At 36.8% G+C, this 19,766-nt stretch overlaps 1 protein-coding gene and 1 pseudogene across 1 annotated transcript in view; one reads left to right on the plus strand and one right to left on the minus strand.

Moving 5' to 3' along the window:
• LOC123380048 overlaps nucleotides 1–19,766 on the plus strand; it is a 443,229-nt gene that overhangs the window by 28,482 nt on the left and 394,981 nt on the right. The gene's annotated exons all lie outside the window — the stretch shown is intronic.
• On the minus strand, nucleotides 1,693–2,630 carry LOC101091222 (annotated as a pseudogene).

A 19,766-nucleotide genomic window follows, 5' to 3' on the forward strand; every position in this document is an offset into this window, starting at 1 on the left:
AGGGCCATCTTGTGGAGAAAGCATTCTTGGCTTCCATGATTACTCTTGGGCCACCATTTGAACATTATCTTAATGGATCAAAAATTAATGCTTACTGGTTTGTACTTTTTTCATAGGCCTGACTTGCCCACGTTTTTTATCTAACAGTTTTACTTAAAATAATCAGTTGCCGATCAACTGATGAATGGATAAAGAAATTGTGGTTTATATACACAATGGAATACTACGTGGCAATGAGAAAGAATGAAATATGGCTTTTTGTAGCAACGTGGATGGAACTGGAGAGTGTGATGCTAAGTGAAATAAGCCATACAGAGAAAGACAGATACCATATGGTTTCACTCTTATGTGGATCCTAAGAAACTTAACAGAAACCCATGGGGGAAGGGAAGGAAAAAAAAAAAGAGGTTAGAGTGGGAGAGAGCCAAAACATAAGAGACTGTTAAAAACTGACAACAAACTGAGGGTTGATGGGGGGTGGGAGGGCGGGTAGGGTGGGTGATGGGTATTGAGGAGGGCACCTTTTGGGATGAGCACTGGGTGTTGTATGGAAACCAATTTGACAATAAATTTCATATATTAAAAAAAATATATATAAAAAAACTCAGTTGCCTAAGAGACTTGCTACTTCTGATTACAAAAGGCAAAAGAATGTGAAATCAAAACTAAAGAAATAATGTTTAAATATGATTTAGGTGGCACTCACAAAAATTCACTTCTTATTATGTCCAAATCAAAATAATGATCAGACTAGTAAACTTGAGGGGATTTAGGGGAGTCTTTATTTTGGTGGAAATCCACAACGTGAAATTATTGCAAAAAAGGCAAAGTAAAGGCTAGAGCTAAAAATAGACCATAAAACTAGATGGCAGGACAGGAGGAGCCACTCAAAGAGCTGTCTTCCTGGGATAGTCAGAGCACAGCATGAATGGACCAGTGAGCCTGCAGAGTCTTTCTCTAAACATTTTCTCAGTCAGTCTATTGCTAAAGATAATTTTGAAATTTTAGAACATGACATTTCAGGTGAGTAATAGTTATATTTTTTAGAAGTTGCAGTAAAAAAAAATAATGAACTACATTGCCTCTGATATGTCTAATGTTTATCAGAAAGTAAACATGTCAGTGGCCATCTTAAAGCCACATAAAATTTGGTCAGATTAAGCACAATAACCACAATGGTTTATTTGAAACCTGGTTACTGAAAAAAAAATTCAAAATTCAGGGTATTATAAATTTTCCAAGGTTCACTCAGTATAATTCTGTATACAGGGTTTTACCCAAATGTCCATTGACATTATTATTTACACAGAAAGCTTTAATCTGAAGTCATCTCTGGCACCTTCAGAATATATAAACTATGAACTTCTGCAATGTAATTATATGCTTGAAACTTGTGGCCTCAAAGTACTGATAAAACAAAGAAAAAGGTCACCTATCCGACAAGTCAGGATGATGAAACATGTATCACTAATAGCAGGTCACTTAGAAAAATCAAATAACCACTACCCTCCCCTCAAACTGAAAATAAATGGACTTGAGCTTGAGGAGAGGGAAACAATGGGTCTTGGAGTATACAAAGATTGGGTGCTTTTGCATTATCCTATAATTGCTGAGTCCTGAAACTAAAAAGTCAGAAAAACTCTGGCAATTCAGAGGCCAAAGTAGGCTTCATTCATACCTTACATCTGGGATCTATAGTGGTATGTGGCTGAACAGGTAAAACACAGATTCACCATTGTGTGCCCTTTGGATTACCTCAGCCAAGATCATCAAGATATCAATAACCTGAATCTTGGAACAGTGTCTCCTTTTGACCCCATATGGAATGGTGTTTGTGACAACAGCTTCAAAGGCAGCATTATTCTGGAAATAGCTGGCCCAGAGAAGATCCTGTGGGTAAAGGATAGCATAAATTTTGGTGGCTTCTGCTGAGAGTAGCTGGCTGGAAGCACAGCAGATAGTGCCACGCATGTCAGCCATGTTGTCCACAAAGATAGCCATGTGGTCCTTCATGTGGCCCACAGGAACCATCCAGTCTACTTCATTTGCATTCTTTTTCTATTTGTGAATCAAGGCAAATTCCACATTTACCTTGTCCGCAATTGATGTGACCCTTTTAGCTCCTCTGGCATCAGGTGAACCGATAATACAGTTCCTCCACTTGGCGGTGTTCTCCTGAATCCACTGCAGGACTACAGGCTCCGCATACAGATTATCCACTGGAATGTCAAAGACTCACTGGATCTGACAGGCAAGCAGGTCCATGGTGAGGATGTGGTCTGCCCCAGCAACCAAGAGCATATATGCCACAAGTTTCACAGACATCAGAACATGGCTCTTGTCCTTTTTACATTGTCGAGAGTATGGAAAACCTGGGGTCATGGCAGTTACCCTGGATGATGGACGACGTGATCTTGCAGGCATTGATCACGATGAGGAGCTCCATCAGGCTGTCGATTTCTCCACACCACCCTGGATGTTATAGACATCTTTGGCTTCACGCTTTCGCCGATCTTGACTCTGGTATCTTGGTTGCTGAACTTCTTAGTGACCACCTTGCCCAGCTTCAGGCCCAGCCAGTCAGCCACACACAGGGACAGGTCCTAGTTTGAGCTGCGGCTGAAGAGCATGTGCCTGGGCGTGGCAGAGATGGCCGAGGCTCGGGAGCGGGAAAGCACGCTGTCCCTGTCTGGTGTTGATGTCAGGGTGAATCTGGCATTATATAATTGTCTGTGAATTATTTATTTCTTTTTAACTTTTTAGAAGCATATGTGCAGAAATGGTATTATTTTTTCCTTGAATTTTGGGAGAAATGATCGGTAAAACTATTTGTGCCTGGAATTTTTGTTTTGTGGGAAAGTTAACTACAATTAATATTTTTCATAGATAAAACTTTTATATCTTGTGTGGCCATTAGAAGTTGTGGCTTTCGAGGAATTTGTCCATTTCCTCTAAGTTGCCAAATTTATTGCCATAAAGATGTTCAAAATGTTCCTTTATTATCTTTTAAATATTCTTAGAATCTATAGTTATGTTACTTCCCTTACTCCTGATATTGGGAGAACTAGTGTCTACTCTCCTTTATTCTCTCCTAATAGACTGCTTAGAATGAATGTCAATTTTATCTTTGTTATTAAAGAACCAGTTTTTGGTTTCATTGTTTTTTTGTTTTTGTTTTTAATTCTGATTTCTAGATAATTTAGGCTCTGAAGTTTATTGTATTTCTTTTTTCTACTTTGGAAGCTGATGTCATTGACTTGAGATGATTCTCATTTTCCAGTATTAAGCAATAAGTGCTTTAAATTTCTCACTAGGTACTGTTTTTTAGTGGCATCCCACACGTTTTGATATGTCATTAGTTTTATAGGGCTGCCATACCAAAGTGTTATAAACTGGGTGACTTAAAACAAAAGAAATTTTATTCTTTCACAGTTCTTGAGGCTAGATGTCATGAATCAAGGTGTCAGCAAGACCATGCTCCCTGTGGGACTCTTGGTACAGTCCTCCTTACCCCTTCCTGGATTCTGATGGTAGCAGTGATCCTTTGTGTACGTTGGCTTGCGGGTGCATTATACTGGTCTCTGTGCCTGTCATCGTGTGATGTCTTTTCTTCGTGTGTCTCTTCTTTTCTTGTAAGGGCACTAGTCATATTGGGTTAGGGCCCACCTTATCCAGTATTATCCAGTATTATCCAGTTTAATATTACAATATCCAGTATTATCTCATTTTGAGTTAACTAATTATACCTGTAATGACTCTATTCTCAAATAAGATCACATTCAGAGATGCTGGGAGGTTTAGAACTTGAATATAATTTTAGAGGAAAACAATTTAACCCATAATAATTGATTGTATTTTCATTCTGTTCAAAATACATTCTAATTTTTCTTTCTACTTTTTTTTTGACCTGTGGGTTATTTAAAATTATGTTTCTTAGTTTTTAAATATTAGAGATTCTTTCAATTTAATTAAAAAAATTTTTTAATGTTTATTTTTGAGGGATAGAGACACTGTATGAGCGAGGGAGGGGCAGAGAGAGAGGGAGACACAGAATCCCAAGCAGGCTCCAGGCTCTGCACTGTCAGCACAGAGCCTGGCTCGGGGCTAGAACCCACGAACCATGAGATCATGGCCTGAGCTGAAGTTGGACACTTAACTGACTAAGCCATGATTTGGGTTTAAAAAACAATTTTCATGTCTTAATTTTTGAATATGTGGAATATATTTATAATAACAGTTCTTTTTTAAGTTTATTTTATTTTTGAGAGAGAGAAAGAGAGCGAGCGCACAGGCGGGGGTAGGGCAGAGAGAGAGAGAGAGAGAGGGAGACACAGAATCCAAAGCGGGCTCCAGGCTCTGAGCTGTCAGCATAGAGCCCAATGTGGGGCTTGAACCCACAAACCGTGAGATCATGACCTGAGCCGATCATGACTGAGCCACCCAGCACGCTTGTAATAACAGTTCTAATGTATTTGTCTCCTAATTCTAACAGTGGCTCTGGTTCAGTTTATATTGATTTATTTATTTTCTCAGTGTGACTCATATTTTCCTAGTTTTTCAGTGCCTGGTAATTGTTTTTCAGTTTTATTGAGGTATTATTGACTTATAAGAACTATACATATTTAAGATATCCAATGTGATTGGATACATATATATACACTGTGAAATGATTGTTGTAATCAAGTTAATTAACATATCCATCATATAATTTTTATCTTTAAAGTTTGATTTGGGTTTAAAAAATCTTCCTTGTCTTAACTTATGAATACATGGAATATATTTGTAGTAACAGTTCATTCTTTCAGTTATCCCCTTTTTTGGGTAAGAAATCTTAGCAAGTTTCAAATACACAACACATTACCAATAATTATAGTACCCATGCTGTACATTGGGTCTCCAGAACTTCTTCATCTTACAGCTGAGAGTTTGTACCCTTTGACCAACATCTTCCCATTTACCCCCACATCCCCAACCCTTGATAACTACCATTTTACTCTCTGCTTTTATGAGTTTGGCTGTTTTCGATTTCACATATACGTGAGATCATGCAGCATTTGTCTATTTCTGTCTGGTTTATTTCACTTAGCATAATGTCCTTAACGTTCTTTTATGTGGTCACAAATGGCAGGGTTTCCTTCCGTTTTAAGGCAGAATTAACATCACACTGTATAAACGTACCACATTTTTCTTTATCCATTCCTCCATTAATAGCTATATAGGTTGCTTCCATAGGGCTACTGTGAATAATGCTGCAACAAACATGAGAGTGTAAGTATCTCTTCAAGATAGTGATTTTATTTCCTTTGAGTATATACATAGAAATAGGATTGATGGATCATATGGTAATTCTGTTTTTTCATTTTTCTGAGGAAACTCCATACTGTTTTCCCTAAAGGCTGTACCAATTCACATTACCATTAACAGTGTACAAGAGTTCCCTTTCACCACATCCTCATCAACACTTGTTATCTTTTGTTATTTTGATAATAGCCATACTAATGGGTATGAGGTGTTATTTCATTATGGTTTTGATTTGCATTTCCTGGATATTAAACCTTCTTATCACACACATACACACACGAATAAATAAGTAGGGTGGGAGGCAACTTTTGGAGGTGATGATATGTTTATGAGATTGATTATGGTGATGACTTCATGGGCATATGTTCATCTTCAAACTCATAAAGTAGTATGTATTAAATATGTGCAACTTTTTGTATGTCAGTCATAGCTCAATAAAGTGGTTTTTATTTAAAAAATACTTTACTAAAAGCATACTTTACTATAGTTTTAGTAGGGTTCCAGAAAATATTGTAATTAGATGCATATGCTCGGTCTACCATATTGAAATAGAGTCAACATTAGTAACTATTAACTGTTTTTTTTAACTTTATTTTTTTAATTTATATCCAAATTAGTTAGCAAGTAACTATTAACATTCTTCTAAGTATTCTCAGGATAAAAAGATATTCTCAAAATGTAGACTTGTAAAACTTCAAATTCAAAGTTAGTTCTTTTCCCTTTTTCAATTGAAAATAAGGAAAAGTCATCATCATTGAAATTAGGTTTCTCACTTTTTGGAGAAACCTAATTCCTTACATTCTTCTGGAACAGAGGCACATTCAGAGAGGATTGATTATATGGGGACTTTCCTGTGCATTATCATCTTGAAAATGGTTTGGGTTATAGAGTTCTTCTAGAACTCATTCAATAACTCAAAATATATAAAGAGAATGTTGAAAGTAGGTAGTGTAGTTCTTTAAACATTAATCTGTAATACCTGGACTTATTCCTTTGTAGACTCAAATGCGTGCTCAATCAGCTTAGCCCTATTTTGTTCCAGGACAGGTATGCTAAATACTATGAAATTGGTCCCTGCCAATGACCTTTCTAGTGTGAGCTTGAAATGCTCCCTCCTTTTGTACATTAGTCTCCATGGAATTTTTCATTTAAAAGCAAGTCTTATCTATTTGTACTAACCTGGATAAAATGTTCTCATCATTATTTTGTAGTGTTGTTTACATTTTCCAGTACCAGCCTGATCAAGTTTACAAAGTTTTGGCGCTCTTTGTAGTGACAACCACTTAAGAAAGGAAATCAGTGTTGTATTACAAATTCTTCATTTTAAATATCCTCTTTCTTTCTTCTGACAAAAGTGCAATCAAACAAAAAAGATTGCTCTTAAGAATTAGGGATTAGACTAGTGGAAATTTGTAACTCTTAAAAGTTGTACCAATTGTAGTTTAATTTTTATTGATATTATAGGAAAGTGCTCACATTTTCTCTTTGATGCAAGGTTTCATTTGGAACGTCCAGACATGCACCAGTGAGTCTAGATGGATTTGCTATTTTGTTGTCTGGAAACAGTTTGGCTATTTTTGTTGAAATAACATTGACTTTTTTTTCCCTTGTGGATATTTTTACTATGTGTTGCCAAGCACCAAAAAGATAGGCACTTTCAAAGTCCATGATAATATATACTCACTGTACAGATGACTGTTCCCCCTCATCTTTACCCTAATTCAGGGGACTAAAACATCATTTGTTAAGTTATTATTGGGAGAAATAACTTCTACATTCTTTGTAAGCCCACTAGGAGAAAGGACTTTTTATTTCTCCCTTTAATTAAAATATACAACTGACTTCTCAAAACACATATGAATCTAATATAATTTTCTAACAAAAAGGAGGAGCTGCAAGGGAGATTTTATATATGGTTTCTAAAACTGCTTAGAAATAAAAAGCAAATGCTATCTTCCTTGAGCACTTATTCCATGAAACTTTGTGAGTTTAAAAGAGTAAAGAATCAGAACAAATTAAAAACTAAATGTAGGGTGGAGTTACTTTTTGAAGCACTGCCATGAGTTTCCTGGCTCAGCTGGTGGGAGATGTCAAACAATAAACTGAAATAAATGAACACAATAACCAAATAAGAACCATAACTTACACAAGGATGTGTTTTAAGTTTGGGAGAAATAGTTGTTGCTTTGGCTGACAAGGCCCTGTTGTTCAGTTTTGTTTATTAAATTAGAGCAGATATATTGACATGCACTTCATCATACATGTATAGCTCTTCAAAGTGACTCTTCCTAATATTGGAAATTCTTGGCTACTTTTCAGTCTAAGGAGAGGTTAGCCAAAGACTAAAGGTTTATTAAGACCACCCAAAATACCAGACTCCACCCCTTCTCTGAATCTGTGCCACTGTAATACAAATGGAGAAAACTTAAAGGGATGGAGGGTGAAGTGGAGGGCAGATGGGAGAGAGGAAGGGAAAAGGGAGGCAAAAGAAAATGCAAGTTTTCATCAGATGAAGTTAGTTCTCTTTTCTTTCTGCTTTCTGAATAGATGAAAAGACACAAAACCATTACATCAATTCCTTCATTTTATTTTATTTTATTTTATTTTATTTTATTTTATTTTATTTTTTTATTTTATTTTATTTTATTTTATTTTATTTTATTTTATTTTATTTTATTTAGCGCAAGCAGGGAGGGGGCAGAGAGAGAGAGAGAGAGAGAGAGAGAGAGAGAGAATCTTAAGTGAGTTCTATGCTTGGCGTGGAGCCCAATACAGGGCTTGATCCCACAACTCTGGGATCATGACCTGAGCTGAAATTGACTCAGGTATGCAGGCACCCCAATTCTTTCTTATCATAGATATTTTGTGTTTGTTGTGTGAGCAAGAAGAACACATTGTGATTTTCTATAATATTCATATGATGCCAACTGCAATGGGTGTTTTGGGTATTTCTCAGATTTTATTTTAAAGCATATACAGTATTGGGGCACCTGGATGGCTCTGTTGGTTGAGTATTCTACTCTTGATTTTGGCTCAGGTCATGATCTCATGATTAGTGAGTTTGAGCCCTACATTGGGCCCTGCACTAACAATGCAGAGTCTGTTTTGGATTCTCTCTCTCCCTCTCTTTCTGCTCCTCCTCTGCTCGCCTGCTGTCTCTCTCTCTAAATAAATAAATAAACTTAAAAAAATAAAGCATATGGAATATTATTTATTATTTATTTTTAATGTTTATTTATTTTTGAGACAGAGACAGAGTGTGAACAGGGGAGCGTTGGAGAGAGAGGGAGACACAGAATCCGATGCAGGCCCCAGGCTCTGAACTGTCAGCATAGAGCCCGATGTGGGACTCGAACTCATGAACCATGAGATCATGACCTGAGCTGAAGTCAGACGTTTAACGGACTGAGACACCCAGTCACCCCAAGCATATATAATGTTTTTTAGAATGTCTGTTTTAGAAGATTAGCTATAATGTTATCTCTAAATTTATACTACAATATTTTGCATGGCAGGCAACTATAGAAATTCATTGCATGGCATCTTGAAGTTTTATGGAAAATTCTTGCTCATTTTAATGAATCTTTTTGTTTGAAAGTTTTTGGGTCAAGATGCTGTGTCCAACTGAGATTTAGCTGAACAAAATTGCTTTAAAAGATTCCCACAAATGTTTGCTAGAATCAGTCAAGTAATTATATACTTCTCAGCAAAACATTCTTAACTGTCCTTTCCAAAGCTGTATCAATTCCTTTCCAGTGAGTCTCCTCAAAAAAAATTTTTTTTTACAGTTAAATGGAGCAGCACAGTGAATAGAAATGGTAAGTAGTTTCATGTGCTGTACAGGAGGAGCTCAGTTACTTTTAAACATTTTTTTAAATTTATTTTTTGAGAGAGAGAGAGGTGGGGGAAGGGCAGAGAGAGAATCCCAAGCAGGCTCCATGCTATCAGCACAGAGCCCTGATGTAGAGCTCAGTCTCACAAACCATGAGATCATGACCTGAGCTGAAATCAAGAGTTGGATGCTTAACTGATTGAGCCACCCAGATGTCCCAAGAACTCAGTTATTTTTTTTAACTAGCCATGAAATGAATGTGAAATGGAGAAGTGCATCAGAAAATATTCCAGGAGATCAAGGCAGATCAAATTAAGAGAAAGAGATTCAAGAAAGCAATTAAATAAGAGACAATGTGAAGAAAGTATTATGATGGGATATTAAAAAGAAAAGAACAGTGAAGGGAGGCCAGGCATGAAGTGTGAAGATTTGAACAAGAGAACTGGATAACTGTGTTCTCTAGAAGACACGGAAGATCCATGCCAATAAAAGAGGGATGGGTAGAAGTTGCAAGACTAACAACAAGAAGGAAGAGATTGAACATAATGATTGTGTCTTACACATGGTTCTCTTATAACTCTCCATGTGTGCTCCTCAGCTTTTACACTGCAACATTCAGTGCATAGAACTGGTTTATTCACTCCTGTGACTTATTGCTAATTTCATATAAACATCCCCCTAGTGGTTTAAATATGTCTGGAAGCAATTACGTTTCTTAGAAGTAACTCTGTGCTTTCTAATTAAGATGCTATGAAAAATGTTGCCAGTCTTAAAAGTCAGACATTTTTTGTTGTTGTGAAGGATCCTAAAATTTTCATGAAGAAATTGTTGTCCATAGACCCAGGATCTTGGAAACTTCTACATGTATACATCTAAATATCTATCCACTCATCTATCTAAACAAATAGATACATGTGTTTTTAGATGCTCCCATTCTGTTATGAGTATATGCATACTCACAAAAACTGGCCTTCATAAATTCATTTCTCAACATTCTGAACTTGGAAAAAAAATTAAAAAGACTTTTATTTTTTTCAAACAAAGTAGGTTTGAGTTAGAATATTTTACAAACAACAAACACTTCAAATGTCCAAATTTGAAAGATGAATTAAAAGACAAAAAATCCACCACTTTGAAGATCTATCATTTAAAACTGTGCATCTTATAACTACACAGTTAAGTTCACAATTTTAATCCTCAATTCATTGACAATGCATATTATTTGCCAGCATTTGGAAGTCAAACAGGGTGAGAGGGGAGAGCCTTTACATATTCCAGGTTTAATATCTAAGCACCAGATGGAAACAATTCTACAATGAAAGAAAGAAATCTGTTAGGATATTTTGGAGATCTGTTCAGTTCAGCAGCACGTCACTGGTTATGGAGGCCAATTTCTCAGAGGACTTATTTGAATTGCAGATACTGAAGTAGTGCACTAATTTAACCCAGAAAATGCTGAATTTTGGACTTATTTCAATTTTAATAGTTGTTAGGTTAGAAAAGTACCCATTTTTATTTCAATAATGACTCTTGTATACCTGGAGCAAAGTATTTTGGGGCAGATAAGCCAGAAGAGAAGGAGTGATTTTTATTGAAATTGAAATAATACAAAAATTGAAATAATAAAAAGTTTTTTTGTTAATATATACAACTATGACCATTTTAAGGGAATTGTAAAATCATCTATATTAATTTTTGCTGTGAAAATCTTTATCCAGAACAGTTTATGACATTTAATAATAAGGGATTTGAAACAGTTAACAACAATTAAAACTAGGCTATGGATCTTTCAAAGGGTGATTTTTAAGTGAATCTGAGCAGAAACAAAGAGCAAAAAAATCTGCTTGGTAAATAATGGATGGCTGAGCTTTGACAGTGAAAGACTGGGGACTAGTGGGATATTAAGCAATAAATCTCTGAGGGGGCCTCTTTCATATTCATACCTGTGTTTTCTGGCAAAATAAGTGTCAAAATTTGCAGCCATATGACAGCAAAATTATGCATTACATGGTGAATTATAGATTTTGGATGAAGTCCAACTCAAATACTTTCATAAGAACTTGACATGATAAACAAAACACATTGCTTTTCCAAATTGCAGCTTGTTTAAAATTAAAAAAAAAACAACAAAATATTACTATTATAATAGATGATCAGAATGTCAATGCTCCTCACTCCCACTACTAGGTTTTTATTTTATGAAAAATTGTGAGAGGACTGTACCTATATACAAAGTGCCAAGAGCTGAAAAGAAATGAGGATTGAACTAATGGAAAGCAGGCAGTAAGTGAAAAGCTTGTTCATATATTTTGTTGGGTGCAGAGAATAGGGAGAATCTTTATGGGGAGCAAAGAGAATTGAAAATTCAATCTTCACCTCTCTGATTTGTCCTACTCTCTCTGCTGTATATTTGGACTTTTTGGTAGAGAGATGGAAAGGAGAAATGGAAAGGAGTTCAGGAACAGCAAAGAGGAACAGAAGAGAAATGTTATAAGGGAATAATGGTGAAGAAATTCTTATTCTCTTGAATCATCCACAATGTTGAGTTCTTGGTTCTTAGGTAAAGGACATTACTCAGTGTTCATCTTCCAATGAGTCATGTCTTTCAGACAGTTAACCTACCTTTGTAGTATTACATTTAGGGAAAAATCTGAGACTGACAGGAAAACAGATTTCGTGGTGCTGGGGTTCTATCTGAGCAATTTAGAGGGTCAGGAGGAGTAATTTAAACTTCCTCATCTGGACTCTACTTCTAGGCTGCGTACTTTGTATTGTTAAAAAAGGACAAGTTTCTCAAACAATTTGCATTTGCTCTGAAGACATGGGAGCTAAAACTGCAAAAGGACAACTGGTCCATGAATCAAGAAACATGCATTCAGGCCCCACATCTGCAGCTAACTGTGAGCTAATCTAAGTGTTTTTTTCTTCGCACTATGCTTTTCTAGCCTGTAAAACACTGAGGTTGATTTGTTTGATTTCTGAGGTGTCTTCAAACTCTGAAAATCATTGTATGTTTGCTTTATTCTAAGACTGAAACACCTGTACTCTCAGTGTCCTGAATAGAATAAATAGCTGGCAGAGGCCTGTGAATATTTAAGTGCCCTTTCCCTCTTATCAGGCTGGCTTGCTCTTTCTTTCTTTCTTTCTTTCTTTCTTTCTTTCTTTCTTTCTTTCTTTCCTTTCTTTCCTTTCTTTCCTTTCTTTCCTTTCTTTCCTTTCTTTCCTTTCTTTCCTCCTGACCTTAGGGGGAAATCTTTCAGTTTTTCCCCATTGAGGATGATATTAGCAGTGGGTCTTTCGTATATGGCTTTTATGATCTTGAGGTGTGATCCTTCTAGCCCTACTGTCTTGAGGGTTTTTATCAAGAAAGGATGCTGTATTTTGTCAGATGCTTTCTCTGCATCTATTGAGAGGATCGTATGGTTCTTGTCCTTTCCTTTATTGATGTTATCACATTGATTGTTTTGCGGATATTGAACCAGCCCTCCATCCCAGGTATAAATCCCACTTGGTTGTGGTGAATGATTTTTTTAATGCATTGTTTGATCCAGTTGGCTAATATCTTGTTGAGGATTTTTGCATCCATGTTCATCAGGGAAATTGGTCTATAGTTCTCCTTTTTAGTGGGGTCTCTGTCTGGTTTTGGACTCAAGGTAATGCTGGCCTCATAGAAAGACTTTGGAAGTTTTCCTTCCATTTCTATTTTTTGGAACATCTTCAAGAGAATGGATGTTAACTCTTCCTTAAATGTTTGGTAAAATTCCCCTGGAAAGCCATCTGGCCCTGTACTCTTGCTTTTTGGGAGATTTTTGATTACTAATTTGATTTCTTTACTGGTTATGGGTCTGTTCAAATTTTCTATTTCTTCCTGTTTCAGTTTTTGTAGTGTATGTGTTTCTAGGAATTTGCCCATTTCTTCCAGATTACCCATTTTATTGGTGTATAATTGCTCATAATATTCTCTTATTGTTTTTATTTCTACTCTTTTGGTTGTGATCTCTCTTCTTTCATTCTCGATTTTATTTATTTGGGTCCTTTACTTTTTCTTTTTGATCAAACTTGTTGTGGTTTATCAATTTTGCTAATTCTTTCAAAGAGTCAGCTTCTGGTTTCATTCTGTTCTACTGTTTTTTGGTTTTGATAGCATCAATTTCTGCTCTAATCTTTATTATTTCCTGTCTTCTGCTGGTTTTGGGTTTTATTTGCTGTTCTTTTTCCAGCTCTTTAAGGTGTAAGATTAGGTTGTGTATCTGAGACCTTTCTTCCTTCTTTAGGGCCTGGATTTCTATAGCCTTTGTTGCGTCCCAGAGGTTTTGGGTTGTGGTCTTATCATTTTCATTGACTTCCATGTACTTTCTGATTTATTCTTTAACTTCTTGGTTGGCCCATTCATTCTTTAATAGGATGTTCTTTGGTCTCCAAGTATTTGTTACCTTTCCAAATTTTTTCTTGTGGTTGATTTCGAGCTTCATAGCATTGTGGTCTGAAAATATGCATCGTATGATCTCGATCTTTTTGTCCTTCTTGAGGGCTGATTTGTGTCCCAGTATGTGGTCTATTCTGGAGAATGTTCCATGTGCACTGCTTTTGGATGAAATGTTCTGAATATATCTGTTAAGTCCATCTGGTCCAGTGTGTCATTCAAAGCCAATGTTTCCTTGTGGATTTTCTGAGTAGATGATCTGTCCATTGTTGTAAGTGGGGTGTTGAAGTCCCCTACTATTATGGTATTATTATCAATGAGTTTCTTTGTGTTTGTGATTAATTGATTTATATATTTGGGTGCTCTCACATTTGGCACATAAATGTTTACAATTGTTAGGTCTTCTTGGTGGATAGACCCCTTAATTATGATATAATGCCTTTCTTTATCTCTTGTTACAGTCTTTATTTTAAAGTCTAAATTGTCTGATATAAGTATGGCCACTCTGGCTTTCTTTTGTTGACCATTAGTATGATAGATGGTTCTCCATCCCTTTACTTTCAATATGAAGGTGTCTTTAGGTCTAAAGTGGGTCTCTTGTAAACAGCATATAGATGGATCTTGTTTTCTTATCCATTCTGTTACCCTGTGTCTTTTGATTGGAGCATTGAGTCCGTTGATGTTTAGAGTGAGTACTGAAAGATATGAATTTATTGCCATTATGCTGCTTGTAGAGTCAGAGTTTCTTATGGTGTTCTCTGGTCCTTTCTAGTGTGTGTTTGTTTGTTTGTTTGTTTATTTATTTATTTATTTATTTATTTATTTATTTATTTATTCTTGTCTCCTCTCAGAGAGTTGCCCTTAAAATTTCTCTCAGGACTGGTTTAATGGTCACAAACTCCTTTAATTTTTGTTTTCCTGGGAAACTTTTAATCTCTCCTTCTATTTTGAATGACATCCTTGCTGGATAAAGAATTCTTGGCTGCATATTTTTCTGATTCAGCACATTGAATATATCCTGCCACTCCTTTCTGGCTTGCCAAGTTTCTGTGGATAGGTCTGCTGCAAACCTGATCTGTCTTCCTTGTAGGTTAAGGACTTTTTTCCCTTGCTACTATCATGAATCTTCCCTTGCCTGGGTAATTTGTGAATTTGACTATGATATCCCTTGTTGATGGTCAGTTTTTTGTTGAATCTAATGGGAGTCCTCTGTGCTTCCTGGATTTTGATGTCTGTGTCTTCCCCAGGTTAGGAAAGTTTTCCACTATGATTTGTTCACATAACCCCCTTTTTCTCTCTCTTCCTCTTCTGGGCCCCCTATGATTCTGATGTTATTCCCTTTTAGTGAGTCACTGATTTCTCTAATTCTTAAATCATGCTCGTTTGCCTTAGTCTCTTTCTTTTTTTCTGGTTCATTCTTCTCCATAAGTTTGTCCTCTATGTTGCTGATTCTCTACTCTGCCTCACCCATCCTTGCTGCCGTGGCATCCATTTGAGATTGCAGCTCTGTTACAGCATTTTTTATTTCATCCTGACTTGCTTTTACTTCTTTTATCTCTGCAGAAAGGGATTCTAATCTATTTTTGACTCCAATTAGTATTCTTATCGTGATTCTAAATTCTGGCTCAGACATCTTGCTTGTATCTGCGTTGTTTAAGTCTCTGGCTGTCGTTTCTTCCTGATCTTTCTTTTGGGGTGAATTCCTTCATTTTGTCATTTTGAAGGGAGAAAAATAATTAATGAGGTAGAAAAAAATTAATGTAAAAACATAAATTAAAAAATTAAAAACAAGACACACACACACACAAAATCAAATAAATGATGCTAGATCCTAGGTGTGTTTTGGTCTGGGTGTTGAAAGGGGCTTGATAGATTGGACAAAAAGGGGAAAAAAAAAAGGAAATCGTTTGAAAATATGAAAAAATGAATCCACTGAAATAGAATAAAATGAAATGATGGAAGTAAAATAGAATTTGAAAAAGTTTACACAAAAGTAAAAAAAAATAGTAGAAAAATTAAAGAAAAATATTTTTAATAAAAATTGAAAATAAAAAAAATATTTTCTTTATGTATTGAAGAAAATGAAAAGAAACTAAAAAGAGAGAGAGAAAAAAAATAGAAAGTTGAATGGATGGACCAGTGAACAGACTTTAATATAATTGAAATTACTTCATTTTCCCCTGCAGGTCAAACTATGAAGTGCTTTATAGCCCATAAACTAAGCAGGCAGAGACTTGTGTTCCTGAAGAGGGAAGTTGGCCCAGTTGGGCAGGGCTTAGTGTAATGGCTCCATTCTCCACTAGATGGCTCTGCTTAGCTTACTGGGGTGGATTTTTGTGGTGCCTGTTGGTGTGTATGCATATGTGCAGGAGTGGTGAAAATGGCATCACCCAGCTACCCAGTTTTAGTATCAGAACTCTGTTCTCCCTGGTCAGCAATCACCTACTCCTCCTTTGTCTTCAGCTTCCGTCCACTCCCTGCTTTTACACTGTCCATGGCCAAGCCCCAGGCAGCACCTCCCTCCTGCGTTTTGTCTCAGATGTGGCTGTTTTTTCCGACCCCTTATCCTGAGGGACTGCATCTTTGACCCGTTCTGCCCCTATGTGGGAGGGTCTCACAGAGCAACGGCCAGGTGCCGGCAGCACCCAGGAATGTTCGTGGGACCATGCTGCTGCCAATGCCCAGAAACTGTGGCTGGGTGCCAGCCCGCCCCAGAAAAAGTTCATGCTATCGTGTAGCAGCAGCGTTTCAGGGATTATGGCAAATCACAACACACATCTGGCACCAGGCTTTACCCCCAATGACCTTGTTCCGTCACCAGCGAATGTGGCTGTTCTCCTGGGTCCACTGGGGCCTTTACCTTTGGGGAAGCCACACAGCCTCTACCAGATGTCCTCCCAGTAGGGGAACCGCCTCTCCTCATGTGGTTCAAAGACTGCTGGACTTCACTCTGCTTCTGGGGATTCGCCCTTCTCACCAGAGCACCGCCAGGTATTGGGCTGCAGAGTTTCAGACTCTGTGCTCCCCCTGTTTATAGATTCTTAATGGAATTTAAGCCTTGTCCTTTCTCCCTTTTTAGTTCAGTCCCTGCGGCTGTTTCCACTTTTCCACTTTCTCTCCAGCTGCTTTTGGGGGTGGTGCTTTTCCCGTATTCTCCCCATACCCCATCTCCATCCTCTCTCCCCATGCAAAAACAGCTGCCTGCCCTCCATGGCTTCTCTCTCTCCCCCAGTTCACCTCTCCACACCACATACCTGTTGAGTTCTGTGGTTCAGGTTGTGCAGATTGTTGTGTTAATCCTCAAATCAGTTTTCTAGGTGTGCAGGATGGTTTAGTGTTGATCTGGCTGTATTTCAGGGATGTGAGACACAAAAAAACTTCCATGTTGTTCCTCCATCCTGGTCCTCCCTCCCAGACTTTCTTATTTCTGTTCTCTGTTCTGTAGAACTGTGGAAATCTGTGCCTTATAGATTTTGCATTTGGGAAACATTGATTGGACATCTCAGTTTTTACTACTTGACCTGTTGATTGACTTGATTGTTGAACATAGTCAGTTTTTTTCTGGAATCATGGAGATACTTTTGTGAGGCAGATTGTAGAAGTGTTTGATGGAGTAGGGAGTTTTGTTTGTGAAGGCTAATAATATGCAAAGTGTTGAAAAGTGGGGGTACTGGTAACTAAGGTATGAATAGAGGAGTTAGGTCAATAGTGGCCAGTCTTATATATTGAAGGGAATTTTTTTTTTTCCAGGGTTGAGGGGTGGGGAGGTATTTTCTTTTAAGCTGAGAACTACTTGTCAATGTGAGTTCACAGAGTTAGCTCTTGATTCTGATTTTACATTAAAGTCACTGGGGTCTGTTATTCCTGGTACCCACTTTGTTCCTTATTAGTAAGGTATAAACCTATACAACCTCTTTGCACTAAACCATAGAATTCAGGAGTTTTAGAGACGGTGTACCTCTTTTTGGTGATCTTTTCCCATTTACTGCTCAGATATGGCTATAGCATAGTAAAATGGTTATTAAAATGGGTTTATAATAAAAATAGTGTATTTCCCAGCTTCTTTGCCTTTTAGCTGGTGACTTTAGGCATTTTTTTGGTAATCCAGCTGTCTTTTATTTATTTATTAAAAGCTTTAAAATAATACTTTATTGAGATATAATTCACATGTAAAATTCACCCTTTGAAGTTGAGTAGCCATCATCAGTATCCAATTTTAGAGTATTTTCATCACTGCAAAGAGGAAAGCCATACCTACTGTCAGTTCTCTCCATATTTCCCTACTCCACAGACTTTCTTTAATGTAGTGTTAACTTTTCAAGGTCATCCATGTTGTAGCATGTGTCACTATTTCATTCCTTTTTGTTATTGAATCATATCCCATTATGTGGATATGACACATTGTATTTATTCATTCATCAGTCAGTGGGCATTTGGATTGTTTCTACTTTGTGGCCATTGTGAATAGCTGCTGTGACATTCCTGTTCATTCCTGTAATGCTGCTGTGACATTCCTGTGCAAGTTCAGTTGTCTTGGTTATATATTTAGAAGTGCAACTGCTGGATCAAGTGGTAACTTTATGTTTTGTTTTGAGGAATTTCAGAACCATTTTCCAAAGTGACTGTGTAATTTTAAATTTCTACCAGCATTGTATGAGGGTTGTAATTATTCCACAGTCCCACTAACCCTTATTGTTGTTTGTGTTTTTTATTATAGCCATCCTAGTGTGTGTGAATTGATACCACATTGTGGTTTTGATTTGCATTTCTCTAATAACTAATGATGTTGGGTATTTTTTCCTGTGCTTATTGGGATATTTGTATAAATTCAGAAGTATCTTGAAATACTTTATTTTTAAATTGGTTTGATTATCTTTTTGTTGCCAACTTGTAAGAATTCTTTAAATATTCTGAATACAGGTCCCTTATGAGATACATGATTTGCAAATATTTCATTCAGTCTTTTTTTCATTTTCTTGATGGTGGACTTTGAAGTAGAAAGCATTTTAATTTTGATGAAGTGTAATTCATCTCTTTTTGTTGTTGTTTGTGATTTTGATGTCACATCTAGGAAATCATTGTCTAATCTCAGGTCATGAAATTTGACTCTTATGTTAATTTCTTTTTTTTTAAAGTTTATGTATTTAATTTGAGAAAGAGAGAGAGAGAGAGAGAGAGAGAGAGAGAGAGAGAGAGAGAGAATGAGCAGGAGAGGGGCACAGAGAGAGGGAGAGAGAGAATCCTAAGCAGGCTCTGCACTGTCAGTGCAGAGCTTCATGTGGGGCTTGAACTCACAAACTGTGAGATCATGACCTGAGCTGGAATCAAGAGTTGGACGCTTAACTGGCTGAGCCACGCAGGCGCCCCTCCTGTGTTTATTTTTAAGAGTTTTATTGTTTTAGATTTTGCATTCAATTCTGTGATTCATCTTGAATTAACGTTTGTATATTGTATGAGGTAAGGATCTAACTTCATTCTTAGGCATATAGATATCCAGTTGGCTCAGAATTCTTTTTAAAAAGATTTTTTTTTTGACCTGTTGAATTGCTTTGGCACCCTTGTGAAAATTGATTGACCGTAAGTGGAAAGTGTATGTTTGGAATTACAGTTCTATTCCATTCATTGTTCTATATATCTACCCTTATACTAGTACCGTACTGTATTAATCACTGGAACTTTGTGGTTAAGTTTTGAACTTATACGTGTGAATCCTCTAACTTTATCCTTCCTTTTAGAGATTGTTTTGGCTTGTCTGGGTTCCTTGCAGCCATATGAATTTTAAGATCTTCTTGCCAACTTTTTGTAAAAAGGGCAGCTGACATGGAGATAATGAGTATATTGAATCTAGATTAATTTGGCAAGTATAGCTCTCTTAATATTAAGTCTCAATCCATGAACAACATATGATACCTTTCCACTTTAGAGGGAAAGTGTGAATGGGGGAGAGGAGCAGAAGGAGAGAGAGAGAGAATCTTAAGCAGGCTCCATGCTCAGTGAGCAGCCCAGTGTGGGGCTCAATCCCCCAATCCTGGGATCATGACCTGAAATCAAGAGTCAGACACTCAACTGACTGAGCCTCCCAGGTGCTCCTCCATGTACAAGGTTTATACATTCTCTTGTTAGATCTGTTCCTAAGTATTTTATTTTTTGATGCTATTTGAATAGAGTTGTTTTCTTAATTTCTTTTTCAGATATTATTGCTAGTGTGTA

Source organism: Felis catus, chromosome C2, assembly GCF_018350175.1.
Source record: "Felis catus isolate Fca126 chromosome C2, F.catus_Fca126_mat1.0, whole genome shotgun sequence".
Classification (NCBI taxonomy): domain Eukaryota; kingdom Metazoa; phylum Chordata; class Mammalia; order Carnivora; family Felidae; genus Felis; species Felis catus.